Source organism: Pelodiscus sinensis, chromosome 2 (assembly GCF_049634645.1).
Source record: "Pelodiscus sinensis isolate JC-2024 chromosome 2, ASM4963464v1, whole genome shotgun sequence".
Taxonomy (NCBI): domain Eukaryota; kingdom Metazoa; phylum Chordata; order Testudines; family Trionychidae; genus Pelodiscus; species Pelodiscus sinensis.
In genome coordinates this window covers 13,148,463-13,165,118 of record NC_134712.1, presented here as the reverse complement: position 1 = coordinate 13,165,118, position 16,656 = coordinate 13,148,463, and the positions used below count along the sequence as shown (strand labels likewise).

Sequence of the window (16,656 nt, the reverse complement as noted above, 5' to 3'; positions counted from 1 at the left end):
GGCCCGTTCGGGGGGTCCCGCCGTGCCCGGCGGGCAAACGGCCACGGCCCCTGGCGCCCAGCAACCCCAAATGGTTGGGGACCACTGAGCTAGGGGGAAGAGATAGTTACACTGGAGGGTAGGGATAGGGTCCAGAGTGATGAGACAGTTGGAGGATTTAGTCAAAAAGAAATCTGATGAGGGTCAACAAGGACAAGTGCAGAGTCCTAAACTTAGGACAGAAGAATCCCAAGTACTGTTACAGGCTGGGGGCCAACTGGCTAAGCAGCAATTCTGCAGAAAAGGACCTGGGGATTACAATGGATGAGAAGCTGGATATGAATCAGCAATGAGCTCTTGTAGCCAAGAAGGCTAATGGCATATTGAGGTGCAGTAGTAGGAGCACTGCCAGCAGATCTAGGGAACTGATTATTCCCATTTATTCGGCATTGGTGAGGCCATATCTGGAGTATTGTAGCCAATTTTGCCTACCCCCCATTACAGAAGGGATGTGGACACACGGGCGAGAGTCCAGTCAAGGGCAACAAAAAATTAGGGGGCTGGAGCACATGACTTACGAGGAAAGACTGAGGGATTTGGGCTTATTTAGACTACAGAAGAGCAGAGCGAGGGGGATTTGATAACAGCCTTGAACTACCTGAAGGGGAGGTTCCAAAGAGGTTGGAGAGAGGCTGTTCTCAGTGGTGACAGATGGCAGAATGAGGAGCAGTGGTCTAAAGTTGCAGTGGGAGAGGTCTTAGGTTAGGTTTTTTCCCTAATATCCCTTTCACTAGGAGGGTGGTGAAGCACTGGAATGGGTTACCTACGGAAGAGGTAGAATTTCCATCTCAGCCTGACAAAGCCCTGGCTGGGATATTTAGGTGGGATGGGCCCTGCTTTTAGCAGGGGTTGGACTCAACCTCCTAAGATCTTTTCCAACCCTATGATTCTATAAACTGGGCACAGGTAATTTTGGGCATTAAAAAAAAAAAGGAGGGGTACCAAAGGGGATAGAAAAGATGAAAAGATAGCAAGTGTCCATGAGAAAGCTTGGATTCTGGGGCTTCAATGCACAATGAACACATATCAAGAAACACATCCTGTTCTAAAGACCTTACCATCAAAACAGAAGTATTATCATGCTAGATTTACAACTGGGGAACTGACACTGTGGGCACGTTTGCAATGGGATAAGAAACGCACAGCATCAAGCCTCAGAGATTAGCCCCAAACTGCTGCAGCTTATCTCAAAATAGTAGTATAGATGTTTGGGCTCAGGACCTTCTCCCGCAGCCTGGCTCTAGCCTGAGCCCAGATTTCAACACTACAAATTGTATAGTCCCCCACCCTGAACCCCCTGAGCCCAAGTCAGCTGACACAAGCCTGCAACAGCCATGCTATGGGTCTTATCACTGCCTAGCGAGATTGTGCAACTAAGCAAGCCAATTAAAGTCTGTGGTCAATCTATGGATTAAATCCAGATCTCCCAAGGCCAAGTCCAGTGCCTTAACTGGAAGTTTTTTCTTGATTTCTCATTAAACCCACATAGCATAAGCCGATTTGTAACAAGTAGCCTCGTTGCTTTCCAGACTTTGACTTTGCTGTGCAATTTCTCCTTTAGTCAAGGGAATTCAAGTACACGGTGAATAATTACACTAGAGTAATTCCTTTGTTTGCATTTGGATATAGATCATGGCAAATGCAAGCCCAAGTTTTGTTGGACAGAAAAATATATTTGAAAAGTCTTATGTGGCCCATCAAAATACCAAAAGGACATTCTTATGGCAATACCCACAGGAACCAAGGAACCTTCTGCTCCAAGTGCACAGCTTATGTCATTGATGTTGCTTTTTCTAACGAACATACAGCAGCTTGCATAAGTATACACTGTTTGGGAATTAAAAAAAAAAAACACACTTCACTGCACACTTTACTTCTCCCACTGGGAGAGAACAAACGTGGCTGATGTTGCTTAATGCATTACTAGAAAGCACTCAGACTGCAATGAGGAGCACATTATAAGAACGTATATGAAGAAAATTACTTGTCCTGTCTAACAAGTCAGTTGCTAAGCAGGTTTGTAGGTTTCTGACAGCAATGCCTAAATTAAAAGGCTGTATCTAAATACACTATTGATTCCATTCTGAGGTCTTAGCTGAGGTGTCTAATCTCAATAGGGTTGGGAGTTCCAACTCCATCTTATCACTTTGTGACTTAGCATCTAGACCACAGACACAGGTAGGGTTCAAAGTTTTAAAGTCATATAGATAAATATGCCTCAAAGAAGGGAAGATAAATCTCTTATCACATTAAGAAATGGAATGTATGATGCATCTGTTCATTTTTCAGTACAGATCAATGTATCCCAAGTTGGAAGAAAACACTGATGCTTTTCTTTTGCAATAAGCTGTCCTCTCCGGGATTTGGGGCTACATGTATGTAAACGGGTGCAAATCAAATGATTAAATCAGTTCTGAGTTTGGTCCATATTGTCTATCAAATTGTGGAGTAGAGAAGAAAGCACTGGGTCCTATAGGAACTTTTCCACAAAACAAAAACAAACAAAAAAAATCACAAATTCTTGTGAGTTTTTCAAGTAAGGGATTGTCTCCACTATGCTGGGGATCAACGCTGCCACAATCAAACTACCAGCTGTTGATTTATTGCATCTGCTGTACTAAAAATCAATCTCCAAGTGCTCTCCTGTTGACACTGATACTCCACTAGGATGAAAAGAGTAGCTGGTTTCAATGGGAGAGCTGCCCCCCCCCCCCCCATTGATCTTAGCATGACATCTTGTGTGCGGTAAGGCAACTTCAGCTACACTATTTGTGACTTAAATTAGATTGACAATGGGGGTTAGTGTAGAGTAGGCCTAAAGAGCCCAGGATGTACCTCAGGGCCATTTGTTGATAGCATAAAGAAAACAACATTTAAATTAAGCGCATCCTACCAGGCACCAAGACTATTCACTTTGCACTTCCTTTTTCCTTAGTCCTGTTAATAGTTTTAAAGCAAAAGTGAAGATGAACTCATTTAAAGCTACTTATTCTTTATTGCAGGATTCATTGTATTTTGCTAACTGAGAAAAGAACCTCTTAAATAACAATCTTGATATTTTAGGATGCTCTTAGAGTATGAGTTGTCAGATACTTAATAAAAATAGATTTTTAAAAAAGTTTGGGCTAAAGCAGGCAAAATATCCATTGAAAAAAAGCCAGATGCCAAAATTTCCCTCTTGCTTTTGCTTTGTCTGTGCTGACACGCTGCTTTTTACATTTTGGTTACATTGGCTCCATCTACCTTCTGTCCTACAGTCTATCCAGGAGTGAGTCCTGGTATAAAGTTTCCTACATTTCTTCCTATTAGTAGATGCAGAGAGGAGCAAATGGACGTAAGATTTGGTCAAAAGAAAGATTTCCCCAATACCCAGTGAGGACATAAAGAGTAAAACACAAACAATTTTATACAAAACTGAGGAGGGACCCATATCTGTACCTCACCAAACAGACTTATCGAAGACTCCAGCAAGTAGCAATGTTAACAGCATTTTAAATGTTTGCAATAGAGGTGAACTTTGCTATTTTCTTACCGTTAAGGGAAAGATTTCTACTTAAGCACAGTTTTTAGAATTACTATTTGAAATCCAGTATATCCAAAAATGACCTACCCAAAAAAAAAACACAGGAAAAATAAATGTTACTAAATGCAACTAATCACATGCTTATGTAGCAACTTTTATCCCAGAGTGCCTTACTAACTGCTGCTAGACTGAGATTCCATCTATGCTACCCTAGAACTAGCAGTCTTATTTTCTTTTCTCCTTTATACAAGTTTTTTAGAAATATTTGCTAACTTCAATTACTTCCTCCTGATTTTCACTGTAGTAAGTGAAAGGAAAAATAAAAGAACTGGAACTTAGTCATTTTAATTAAAAAAATACTTTAAAGTAGTTTCAGTCACCAACACTGGACCCCTCAAGTCCCCCTACCAATTTCTGCGGTAATAACATTAAGTCTTCTTATCCCCTGTTGGTGCACAAGGAAAACCATACAGACAGTCGGGACAACTTACTGTACAGGGAAAGCAGTTACATTGGCTGAGTACCAAATGTTGTCAAAAGCACAAACTGCACAGACCTAAAAACTGTATTTTCCTGCTCTAATCTCTCTGAGTTTTACAAGCTACAGGGAACAGCAAGGTAAAAAAATTGATTCAGATGGAGGGGGGACTGTGTGGGTATGTCTACACTGCAATGTTATTTCGGGATACTGGAGAATCCTGAAATAACTATTCTGTGTCTTAACAGCAAGCCCTTTATTTCGGGGTTGGTATTCCGACGTCCCTGTAAACCTCATTCTATGAGGAATAAGGGATGTTTTGGAATAGCGGGTTATTTGGAAATTTATGACAAAATAAGCTATTTTGAAATAGCATTGAAATAAGATACACAATTTGAGCTATACAAATTGCACAACTTAGTTTGAGTTATGGTGAAGTGTAGATGCACTTTTAGTTTTTAACTGGTACTTCTTTATGCAGGGTTTCACCAGGTGTGTAGATTGAGACTGGTCTTCACTGAAAAAGGTGTTTTGTATTTACCACTGTGTTAACTAACCTGTGATAGTTTTCATTGTAAAAACTTTACCTTGAGGTAGCTTCCACAGTCATGGCCAAGTTTACCTCCCAGTAAAAACTAGCTATGGCTTTGGGTTTGTCTACAAGGGGAAGATGACCATAGTCACTCCCCATGGGGACACTCTTATTGCAGAATAAGAAACAACATTCCAAATAGCTACAATGCTGTAAATTCACACCCCATGTTATTCCAGAGTAACTTTGCCACAGAGCCAGTTTGTCTTCACTGAAGCTAACAAACTTGTTTGTTTGTTTGTTTTTTAAATACAGTAAGAAAACCAAGGCATAGCAGTTATCCAGCTGTAGTGCCCAGGGTAAATTAAGCAAACTGAGGGTGGGAAGTAAGCAATATACAGTAAAAGCAATATTATCCAGGACTCAATTAACCAGAAAGTTCAATTAACTAGAATTTTTATATCTCCCAATACAAATCTTCAATATAGTAGTGTGCTGGGCAGTATACAACTAGATATTCTGCACTTGTCTTATGCCTCTTTCATAAAAGCAAAGTAAGCCAGCTGAAATTAGGGATTTAACCAAAAAAGCAGCGTCATAGGGTTAATACAAATTCAGCCTAATCTCCTGCACCTTGTACAACAACTGATGTTGATAATGACCCAGAGGCACTGCAAGATCCTGCAGTGCCTTCTGAATCATGAAAAGGATTAAATTATGTTCAGTATAGTTTTAGTGGCAAGTGTATGTTTAGTGGCTGGGGTGTATGCCTTGCACTGCCTATAGTGACATGTAGTGTCACAAGATAACCTTTTGTATAGAAAAACTTTATCTATGTACACTAAAGCAATGTTTCTTAACCAATGGTACAAGTACCTTCATGGGTACTCGAGAGAAGTTGGGGGGGGGGGGGGGGGTAATGTCGGCAACTGAACTTTGGAGAAAGCTATATTTTTAAGCTTTACAGCGCTTTATTATTTTTGTACTTTTTACACCCAAAAATGTCATCGCCCGCCCAGCTACTATTAAGTTCTTTAAATAAATGTGTTGCACTGGTAGAAAAAAATGTGTGTGTCTTAAAACTGTAGGTACTGGGGGTACTTATTTTTTTCTTTAAAAAGGGGTACTTTATTTAAAAAAAAAAAGGTTGAGAAACACTGTACTAAAGCACTTCAAGAAACCAAACATCCTGCAGTGCAGTACTAATACAGGTTGAACCTCTCTAGTCCTTCATTCTCAGGACCTGACCAGTTCTAAACCAGAGAATTTTCAGGATCATGGGACATCCATCTTCTCTAGCAACATTCCCAATGCTTCCACTACTTACAGGGCTGTTAGAGGAAAGCTAAGGGTAAATTAGGATATGTCTACACTACAGCATTATTTCGAAATATCTTGTTTTGAAATAGTTATTTCAAAATAATGCATCTAGACTTTTGAAATGCATTTCAAAATAGCGTTTTGCTATTTCGAAATAGAGCGTCCACACTGATAGGACCCTGAATCGCATTTAAGGCTGGTTCTGGCAGGGCATCAGGTCAGGAGTTAGCCTTAGGCAGCAGCCACACAAGGTATCAGAGACCTGTGCTTAAGGGACCTCCCCGGACAGCCAGTTCTCAGCTTTCCCTGCTTGCTTGCCTACCTCGCTAAGGGACAACACCACATTTTTTTCTCTGCATTCTCTGGTTGCCCTCACTTAGGACACCACAGCACTCTGCAGCATGGAGCCGGAGCCGCCCCTGGGCAGTCTGGTGCTTCTTCTGGACGTGTTGCTGTGAGCCTGGCAGCACATTCTGTAGGCAGAAACAGTTTCCTTGGTGTGCCCCACTGGGGGCTTATGACTCATTCCTCCCTCATGTCCTTCCACTTACCACTCCCTAACCCCGCTTCCTGCTGTACAATAAAAGACATGTGTTCATTACAACAAAGCCTCTTTATTGAGCCAAATTCGGGCGGGGGGGGGGGGGGGAAATGAAACTGAGGTGAGACTGGGGAAAGAAGGTGGGAGAGGGAGGAGGAAGGGTGGGAGAGGGGAGAGGGAAACCTAGGAGGAGGGAGCTGGCAGGAGAAGGCAAGGAGAGGAAGGGGGAGGAGAAGCTCAGGGCTCAGGTCTTGCCAGCCCAACTGTCTCCCAGCACCGTGGATGCAGGGGCCTCGGCATCCCTGGGGGCGTGGGGAGGAAGAAGGAGGAGAGGGAGAAGAAGTGAGAGGAGTGGTAGCTGGGGAGGCAGCAGGGACTGGAGCAGCAGAAGGCAGCAAGCTCTGCCCCAGGGTTGCCCCCCAGGATGCAGTCCACAGCATCAAAATAGGGACAGGGGTTGGGAACTGCCCCCTGTGGCCCTGGCATATGCCTGCCACAGCTCCTTTATTTTCATGAGAATCTGTTCCTGGGTTCGCATGTGGCCTTTGGTGGCCTGCAGACAGTTGCGTTCCTTGATTTGGTACGGAGATCATGGACGTTGGAGGCATCCCCGCAAACCTGAATTAGGTCCCTGATCTCCACTCTGGACCAGGAAGGTGCCCACTTTTTCTGGCCCCTGGCAGGCTGCTAGGAGCTGGCAGACTGGTCCTGGAGAGCGGTGGAGGGCTGGCTGCCTGGCTCGTCCTGAGGCCATTGGGTCAGGTGCAGTGACAGCTGGCTCTGGGCTGGCAGGCTTGGAGCTGGCACAGGCACTGTGGCCAGAGTCTACCCCTTTAAGGGCTCTGGGGAGAGGGGGAGGGAGAGGAGTTTTCTTGGTTGTGCCCAGAGTGGCCACCAGGGCACCCTTAGAAGGGCTGGAGGCTCCCTATTTCGAAATAAGAGTCTACACAACACTTATTTCGAAATAGCAATTTTGAAATTGGTGCTATTCCTCATGGAATGAGGTTTACCAATTTTGAAATAAGCCCTCTGCTATTTCGATTTAATTTCGAAATAGCGGTTTGGCTGTGTAGACACCGGTAAAGCTATTTTGAAATAACTTTGCTGTGTAGACATACCGTTCGAGCTAAATAATAGCACAGACGACAGAACTAGAACTAGTGGCTGTAAGCAAACTTTATGGGATTGCAATAAACTTGCCCATATCCATGAAAAAAGGACATCTGGCTAACAAAATTCATTCTGGACAATGGATGTTTCTGGACCAGAGCGTTCTGGACTAGAACGGTTCAACCGGCGCTAGATTTGTTAGCACCTGGATACTGTTTTATACTTCATTTATTTTAGTGTATTCTAATTCTTTACCAATGGAATACACATTCGTAAAGTATAACTCTCCGTTAATTAGAATAAAATATGTATAAAGGGTAAAAATATGTTTGTTTTAATGTAAGGCAGCACTCGAATTGGTCTTGTTAAAGATTTGGAACGTGCTCAATGTAGGAAAGACTCACAAACACATGTAATAAATAATATTATGGTTTTGTCATGGTGCTCACAGAATCTGTGACTTCCAGAGATTTTGTGACTTCAACTCACAACAGCTGGGAGCTAGAGAATTGCCCTACAGTGGCCAGAAAAGGCAGGTAGAGGAGGATCCCGGAAACTCCCAGCTGTCATGGGCAGTAGGGGAATGGGGAGCTCAGAGCCACCACAGGCAGCAGAAGAACCCCACAGCATCTGGCCTCTGCAGCTAGCAGGGGACCCCCTTAAGCTCTGAGCCAGGGCCCCTGCAGCTGCCCTGGTGTGGGGACTCCCCTGCTTTCCCTTTTGTCACAGAGATTTTTAGTAAAAGTCACTGGTTTCCTTGAATTTCCCTTTATTGCTCATGACCTGTCTGACGTACAAAAAATAACCGTGAGAAAATCTTGGCTCGAATAATAAAACATGCTCAACAGGTGAATTGCAAACCTTTGACATGAGTTATTTTTTTACTCCACCTTACTAATTATGTGCCAAATTCCATGGATAAGTGAATACCATTTGAGCCAGTATTTTTGACCTGAATGTATATTACTCCTCCTGTCTGCAAATGCTGTCTTCAGTAACTAAGGGTACATCTACACGGCAGGGCTAAAGTTGAATTAAGATACGCAACTCCAGCTACGTCAAAAGCTTAATTCGGCTTTTGGCACTGTCTACACAGCAGGAAGTGGAAGGACGAACACTCTTCCTTTGACTTCCCTTACTCTTCCTTTGACTTCCCTTACTCCTCCTGAAACAAGGGTTACAGGAGTTGGACTGAGAAGTCCTCCAACTCGATAGTATTTCAAAATAAAGGCTGGCTGTGTAGACACACACTATCTTATTTTGGAATAATGTCAGTTACTCCAAAATAATGCTGCTGTGTAGAAGTACCCTGACTGTACAAGTCTCAGAGGTGGGAGCCATGTTAGTCTGTAACGTAGGGGGGGAAAAAACTTTAAAAAAAAATCAACTCAGTGAGAGTTATGAACCTAAGGGAGTAGGAAGATAGTGTGATTTATAATGGGAAAATGCCTGATCATTCCCCCCCCCTTGCCAAAATTCAGTAGCGAAGTATTGCTCATATTTGTACACCAGCTTTCAGCCGAAGATAAACCTAAGGCCGACAAACCCTAGATTATGCAGTCATTTGACCACCAGCTGCATAACTTTCGAGAAACAACCCCTGACCCCGCCCCACAATAAGAAGCTTTTCCTAAGCAATGCCTCTAGCCACCCACACAGGGCAGTACGGTTTGCAGGCAATTTCACCATTATTGGACCTAACCATGCCAGTTACAAGATCAAGAACACATATTCCTGTTCATCCAGAAATATAATTTATGCCATCATGTGCCTAAAGTGTCCGTCTGCCATGTATATTGGACAAACTTCTCAGACACTTCGCCAAAGAATCAATGCACATAAAACAGACATCAAGGCTCTCTCAGAGAGAAAACTGTTGCTTGCCATTTTAACCAGACTGGCCAATCTCTCAATGACCTTAAAACATGCATATTGCTTCAAAGAGATTTTAACTCCAGACTTCAAAAAGAAGCCTCAGAACTATCATTCATGCTTAAATTTGACACTTTACCTAGGGGTCTTAAAGATCTCACCCATTACAAAGATAGCTCTCCCATTATCACCCCTAATGTCATTACCTCACAGACACGTCTCCCCTCACTCCTCCTCAGTTCTTAAATCTGATTCGTCATTTATATGTGTTCACTTTTTTTTATTGTATCCCTTTGGTATATATGCTCTTCACAATTTTCTTCCACAAATTGATCTGAGGAAGTGGGTCTGGCCCACGAAAGCTCATCACCTAATAAACCATCTTGTTAGTCTTTAAAGTGCTACATAGTCCTGTATTTTGTTTCCGCTAGACCAGGCTAACACGGCTGCATCTCTATCACGTTAGCAGAGGCAGCGGTAGGAATCTCTCTTGAGCGAGGGGGCGCTTTAAGTATCCGATTACCTTGAACTACTTGTTCCCTGGGTGCGGGGAAGCAAAGAAGCAAAGCCAGACAGACCCTGGCACGTTCTCAAAGCCTCCCAACCCCAGTCTGCTCTCACTCCCCGAGGAATCTCCCACTGAAACCCAAAGTTAAGTCGCGGCCATGCGGCGGGTGCTGCAGAATTTACCCCAAGCGAGCTGCGTCCGGAAAGAGCCGCTGCTCATCCAAACAGACAGGAGAAGCCCCTTCGTGAATGTATCCGTATCGGCAGACGCCAGGGCGACTCATCTGCCCGGCGAGAGGCCCGAGCTCAACCTGCCAACACTTCCAAAACTTCCTTGCGGGATGAATAACTCCCTACGGGCTCCCTCCCTGCGGAAAGGGGGCGTCTTGTAAGGAAGCTTTTGGGGCAGGAGAAGGGAATTCCCAGGCTAGTCCAGCAGAGGGGAGCCGCCCGCTGGATTCACAGACCAGGAGCAACACACACGCAAAGTTCTTCCCCGGCAAACGTTCAGGAAAGACCCAACGCAAGCGAGCAGCACAGCGGGGCTGGCTGGCTGGAGAGGCGAGGGGCGTGCGGGGCGAGATCCCCGTGTCTCTCCAGGCCCCGGAGGGCAAAGCCAGAGGGAGCGGAGTTTTCTCTCTCGCTCCCTCCCATTTCCACGCTGACACGGAGCAGCTGGCGGAGATCAAACCCAGAGCCCCTAGAGCGGCAGCCTGGCCTCCGGAGCTGCGTGTCCGGCCAGTCTGCAGGCGAAGAGAGCAGGGGGCCAGTCCCAAGCCCCCACACCGGCAGGAGGAGCGCGGAGCGGTTCCCCTGCTGCGGGCGAAGTCCCAGGGAGACGCGCGATCCCCGCAGGGTCAGCGGCTCTGGCCCCGGGGTGAGAGGCGTGTCGACAGCCAGGCTCGCCGCCGCGTCCCTATCCCGGGAGGCGGGCAGCTAACGGGCATCCCCGCGGCTCACGCCGCTCCAGCGAGCGTAGGGGGAGCTGGGGGCGCAGAGTAAGCCCGGGGACCTCCCGTCCCCCTTCAGCCTTGCAGGGCTTAGACCCCCCGTGTTCTCTGTGCCCCAAGCGGACTCCTCTGCCCACGCGTCCCCTGCTCCGGGATCTTTCTGTTCCCCGGGTGCCGCTGCGCCCCCTTCTCCACGGCACCCCCGGAACTCTCCCCCTCTTTCCCCCCGGGCTCCCTGCCTGCCCCCGTCGCGGCGCAGGGTCCCAGCGGCTCACCGGAGACGCGCACCAGCAGGGAAGGGGGGATCCTCCTGGAGCCGGCCACTCTCAGGTCCTGGGTTGGGGGGGGGAAGCGGGTTCCTCGGAGCTCGCCGCGAGCCTCAGCGCCTCCCTTCGCCGCCGCCTCTTCTCTCCGCGTCTCCCTTTGTCCTTCCAGCGGGAGTGGGCAGCGGCAGCAGCCGGCCGAGGAGCAGGCGTCTCCCGCGTGGGAGAGCGGAGCCAGCTAGGCGCCCTTCCCCGGAGAGCCTCGGCGAGCCGCTGCCTCCTCGCCAGCTCTTCCTGCGCACCTAATATAGCGCTCCCAGGGCCACGTGGATTAGAGACAGGGCGAAACACGGCGGCCCCGGCGAGGGGCGGCGTGTGGCAGAGACAGGGAGGTGGAGGGGCGGCCCAGGGTGCCTGAGAGGAGGAGTGAGGGGGCGGCCCGGGGAAGCGGGAGGCTCCGAAAGGGGGGAGAGGGCGAGCCGCAGGGCAGGAGCAAGGAGGGGATGCAGGGACCGAGGAGCGCCCCGGACAGAAGGCGGAGAGCGAGAGACCGCTGAAGGGAGTGTCTGAGTCGGGAGCGCTTCCAGGGGCTAGCCAAGCCCGCAGCCGCCGGGAGGCAGACGGGACTTGGGAGCGCAGACCCACAGACTGATTAACGTCAGCAGCACCTGGAAGCCCAGGCAATGAAGTGCCGAGAGAAGCGTAGGTCGGAATTTGGCCCCTTTCGCTCCCCCAGCACCCTTCCCTGCACGGCGGCGGTGAAAGCAACTTAACGTTTCTTGTAGAGACCGTCCTAGTGCAGCCGGGTCCCCGCCAGCTCTTTCAAGAGCTCCCTGCTGACTCTTGCCGCCGGAGCTGCCCACCAGGGCGCACCCCCTTACGTTCACTTCTGCTGCACAGAGAACTGCTGACCACCGCTCTCTCCTTTAGAGGCACCCCAAGGCAGGTCCCAGCTTCCTAGTCATTAAGGAAACAGGGTTTGGTCTGGGATTTTCAAAGGGACCTAGGAGACTTAGATATCAGGAGCTGGCCACTCAGGGTGTGTCTAGACTACAGGGTGTGTCCACAAAAGTGGACTTTTGTCAATAAAACTATACCTGCGTCTACACTGCCGCTGAGTTCTGTCAACACAACCTCGACAGAACTCCGCTGTTTTGTCAATGGCTGTAAACCTCATTCGACGAGGAATAATGCCTTTTGTCGAGAGAGTTCTGTCGACAGGCATTATTGCATCTACACTGTCCTTTGCGTCTACACTGTCATGTCGACGAAGTGGCTTGCATTGTCTACAGAACTGGATGCAGTCTAGATGCTCTTTGTCAACAGAAGGTTTCTCGACAGTATCTATCGACAAAACTTCTGTCAACAAAAGCCTGTAGTCTAGACGTACCCTTACTGGCAAAGATTTCCAAAGCGCCCAAGTCACTTAGGAGCCTAACACCCATTTTCAAAAACAACTTAAGAGCCTAAAATGCATTGATTGGCATTGAGACTTAGGAGCCAAAGCACCTAAATCACTTTTGAAAAGTCTAACCTTACTGCTTCTCAGGCACCCAGGCCTGAAGCTAAAGCTCTTCAAGCTAGAAATTGTGGGGAAACAAAAGCAGATCAGGACCAACCATCCCTTCCTGCAAGGCAGGGGCTGTCCAGCAGCAGTGGTCCCAGGAGCTCTTGCTTCCAGCCAGCACTTCTCCAGGACTGAGGATTAGATCTTTGCTCTCCTCAATGGACTGCCACCAACTGTGCTCTCTCTTCCTCAGCTCCTTCCTCCAAGTCTGACAGCTCTCCCTGGCATATAGGAGACCTACTGAGCCCAGGCTAACTGATTAACTTTGCTTTACCCAGTTGAAGTTTGTATTCACCATCATATTGCCTGTGTTATGTTAACCTACAAGTTGGTTGCGGCCATTAATATGATTGCTGAGTGTTAGGATTATTCCCAGATTTGAGAATGGTCATCATCCTCTCCATCAAAGGTCACCATAAAGTCATAGAACATATAGATTACCATGTGAGATCAAACCAGTGGTGCTTTTGGTCCTGTCTCTGAAAGTGGCCAGAAGCAAGTGCAAGAAACTCTTTAGTAGATTATGACCACAGAGAATATTTCCTCTCAACTTGATCAGTTAGCAGTTGACTGTTTCCTGAAAATAAGTGTTAATATCACTGAGAGTGGTGACGGGCAACCTATAGGCCATGGGCAGTTCTATATGTGGCCCACAAGACATTTTATTTACCATGGCCCACAAGGGGGATTGCCAGATTCTGCTGGTTTCTCTTGGCATACGTTTTTTCCTGTTGGTATTACTAAAGTGACACACAGGAAAACCAAGGGCATGTGAAGTGAGGTGCATGCGAACTGCATGCAATATTGACTGTGAAAGTTGTGCACTCCCTCTACATCCCATCAAACAGCTGTTATAGTTCAATGGGCACACCTTTCAAATTCTAGTTATACAAACACAGTTAACAAACCTACCCTATCCCGGGAGTCTGTCCTGGTTGCAACAATCATGTGGCCCACTAAGATGAAGGAAGGCCACTCATCTGGCTCACTCACTAGTCTAGGTTGCCTATTGCTGCCTTAGAGTTTTTAATCAGTGGTATCTCGGGATGTTCACATTGCCTATACAAAATGCATAATTATTTTTTGAGCTCTCATACACAGTGGTGTCATGTGACAATTGAATTCCATTAGTCTTCTTGAATGTCAATTATTCAAGCATCCTAGTGAGCTAGAGTCTTGAAATTTGGGACATTTGCAGCAGTGAAAGTAACTTAAAATTTCTTACAGGTACTGTCTTGTTGCAACCCAGGTCCCTGCCAGCTCTTTGAATAGCTCCCTGATGTCTTTTGCCAGCTCTTGCCAGAGCTACACACCAGGGTGTGCCTGCTTACTTTCATCTTTGGACATTTGTTCTTTACACTGAGTACAGGAAAAAACATTTGAGCTTTGGCCTTCTTAGCAGAGATCAACACATATTAACAATTTACAAACAATAAAATAAAATTATTTTATGGGTGGATGAGACCTCCAGTATGGGAAAGTGCAAGTCATCCATGGTCTGTTCATCTGTTTTTACTCAAGGAAATTATCAAGGTTGAATGCACACACTGCAGGCACAGAAATTAATAGTGACAACCACTCAGAGAGGACTGCTAACAGCTAGTACAACATAATTGGCTCTGTATCAATTAGTTAACTGTATGATAAAAATAATCAGCATACAAACTGGTACTCTTCTTTCTTTTCCTATGGCAGCAGTGCAGGTTTAATATTGTACCCATTTCAACATATGAATCAGTGACCTACCTACTCTGCTGGAGCAGACATCAAACCCACTAAATGATTCAGAGCTAAAAATGCCCGCTATAAACAGATGACCTTGTTAGATTATCACCCATCGAAGACTGCTTGCAAAGAATCTATACCTGTTAGAGACCTATTGCAACACATGGCCTATGGAGGTCATATTGGAAAAGAAAAAAATACCTGGCCTTTAAGACAAGGAATTCAAAATTCAAGCTTTGCTGAAATAGAGAACACTAAATTATATACATGATGGCCTCTCAATAAAAGCATCAGACAGTTTTAAGATGGCTATAAAATATTGCAAGAATTGAAAAGAATACTGTATCATTCAAGAGCCCCCTGGACATATTCAACTGATAAAGGTACTGCTAAAACTATTTAATAACATATGCAGCTGATTTTACACTGTGAAGTCTGCAATTCATCAATTGCCCCTGAGCAGAAAAGGAAAAATATACCACCCCAGGTCAGACCAGTCAGACCAGTGAGCTATCTACTCTAATAACAGCTCTCTAATGGTGTCCATGGGCTTCTCTAGAGGGGAAATTCCTCCATGAAAAGACAATTATATTGTACAATAATATGTCAATGTGAGACATGTCTTCCTAAGTCCAGACTGGCAGTGCAACCCAGAGCATCATGACACTCAACTTTAAGGTGCATAGAAAAATCATTGGACCACCTAAGCTGCACAGTGAGGCTACGCCTACACTGGCAGCTTCTTGTGCAAGAACTGTTTTGTGGAAGAGTTCTTGTGCAAAAAGTCTTCCACAAGAGCATGTCTACACTGGCATGTGCTTTTGCGCAAGAGCATCTATGGCAGTGTGGATGCTTTCTTGTGCAAGAAAACTCCGATGGCCATTTTAGCCATAGGGGTTTCTTGCACAAGAAATTCATGTTGCCTGTCTACACTGTCCTCTTTCGCAAGAGGGCTTATTCTTCATGGGGAGAGGAATAACTCTTCCAGAAGAAGCCCTGTTTTCTGATGCTGTACTTTAAATTTACGTGCGCAAGAACGCACATGCAGTGTAGACACCCGGCAAGCTGTTGCACAAGAACAGCTGTTCTTGTGCAAGAAGCCGCCAGTGTAGCTGTAGCCTGAGAGATACCAATGACCAGGGTGGGTGCTAATCCCTGCAACTCTCTCTCATGGTGATTGGTGCCTAAGAATAGGATGCAACTGCTACCTAAGTAGTTTCTTGCAGGGATGAGGTTTGGTGCCTATGTTGTTCCAGACAATCCAGCTAGTGTATAATTTGGTACAGTGGTTAGCACACTCATCTGGAATGTCAGTGACCCAAGTTCAAGTGTCCTATCGTCTGCTTGAAGGAGAACAAAGGACTGAACAGGGTCTCCTGCTTCTCTGGAGAGTATGCTATCTACTGAGCTAAGAGGTATTCTGCTGAAGCTGTCCTCAACCTCTCCTGTTGAAGCTCCTCCCTTAGGGCTCGCTAAAGAATAGTTAGAGAAAAGGAATTAGATGCTGGGTGCCACGTCACAAGGCTATACAGTGAGTCTTATTTCCTCTCCATCTTTGTCACAATGTAAGTACTTCAGCTTTAACATTTCATTTCATTTCATGGGGCATTAGGCACCTAAATGCACGTTTGTCTTGCACTTTAAGAGCCCAAAAACCAAAACTTCATTGACACAGGGCTTGTCTAGATGGGAGACTATACTAATATAAGCTAAGGTGCGAATTTAATCCGATATCTTTACATCAGTAAAACTCCCCATGTAGACATTGTTATTCTAGTAAAAGGGGGACTTTTTGGTGTAGCTTAAACTAAAGCAGAAAAAATTGCTCTTATTTCAGAATAACTTTGGTCATCTGGGCAGTAAATAGGTAAGTGGGCAAATCTACATACATTCCTTAGAACCATAGAACCATAGAGCTGGAAGAGACCTTAGAAGGTCATCAAGTCCAGCCCCCTGCTCTAGGCAGGACCAAGCCCAAGTAAATCAACCCAGCCAAGGCCTTGTCAAGCCGAGACTTAAACACCTCTAGGGATGGAGACTCCTCTACTTCCCTAGGTAACCCATTCCAGTGCTTCACCACCCTCCTAGTGAAATAGTTTTTCCTAATATCCAACCTGGGCCTCTCCCACCACAACTTGAGACCATTGCTCCTTGTTCTGCCATCTGTCACTACTGAGAACAGCCTCTCTCCATCCTCTTTGGAACCTCCCTTCAGGAAGTTGAAGGCTG

General features: G+C 46.1%; 1 protein-coding gene across 6 annotated transcripts in view; it reads right to left on the bottom strand.

The window, feature by feature from the left end:
• The window catches only part of ST3GAL1 (ST3 beta-galactoside alpha-2,3-sialyltransferase 1), a 152,045-nt gene extending 140,386 nt beyond the window's left edge, over positions 1-11,659 (bottom strand). For 2 of the 6 annotated variants that reach the window (XM_006123533.3, XM_006123530.3), the window contains exon 1: positions 11,148-11,659. The gene's annotated coding sequence lies outside the window, so the exon portion shown is untranslated. Of the gene's footprint in view, positions 1-10,105; positions 11,038-11,147 lie in introns of those variants that run through there. The other 4 variants (XM_075920091.1, XM_006123531.3, XM_075920092.1 and 1 more) reach the window with 2 other exon arrangements.
• Positions 11,660-16,656: the final 4,997 nt, after the last annotated feature.